The sequence below is a fragment of the Eimeria mitis genome, genomic scaffold (genome assembly GCF_000499745.2).
Source record: "Eimeria mitis Houghton genomic scaffold, Emh_scaff4327, whole genome shotgun sequence".
NCBI classification, from domain to species: Eukaryota; Apicomplexa; class Conoidasida; order Eucoccidiorida; family Eimeriidae; genus Eimeria; species Eimeria mitis.
Window position 1 is genome coordinate 3,076 of NW_013572646.1, and position 796 is coordinate 3,871.

Genomic DNA, 796 nt, shown 5'->3' on the forward strand with positions numbered 1-796 from the left:
GTTTTATTTATCATATAAATATAAATATAAAATAAAAATAAAAATATAAATATAAATATAAAATAAATATAAAAATACAAATATAAATATTAAAAAGAAAACAGACCGACAACAGTAACAAAAGAGCTAAATAAACAAAAACCAAAAAAAACCAAAAAAAAACAAAAAAAACAAAAAAAAACAAAATAAAGAAAACGAAACAAAACAAACTAAAACAAAATAAAATAAAAATAAATAAAAATAAATAAAAATAAATAAAAATAAATAAAAATAAATAAAAAAACATACCAACAACAGTAGCAAAAGAGCTAAACAAATAAAACCACCAACCAACCAAAAAACCCCAAAAAAAACGCAAAAAAAACCAAAAAAAAACAGAACAAAAAACAAAAAAACAAATAAAAACAAATAAATAAATAAATAAATAAATAAGAGATAGATAAATAAAAATAAATAAAAAAACATACCAACAACAGTAGCAAAAGAGCCTGAAGTTTTAGCGAGTGTGCCCCTGTCTCCTGGTTTCTCCTCAACAGCACAAACAACCGTCCCCTCGGGGACCTTACCGAGGGGCAGCACGTTGCCTATAGAGAGAGATGCTGCAACAAATAAAAACAAAACTTTATTTATTTATTTATTTATTTATTTATTTATTTATTTATTTATTTTGTTTGTTTTTTTGTTTCTGTTTTTGTTTGGGTTTGTTTGCTTTTTTTTTTGGTTTTTTTTGGTGCTTTTGGGGGTGGTGGGGGGGAGAGGGAGGCGGTAGCACAATACGCTAGCTAGCTAGCTAGCT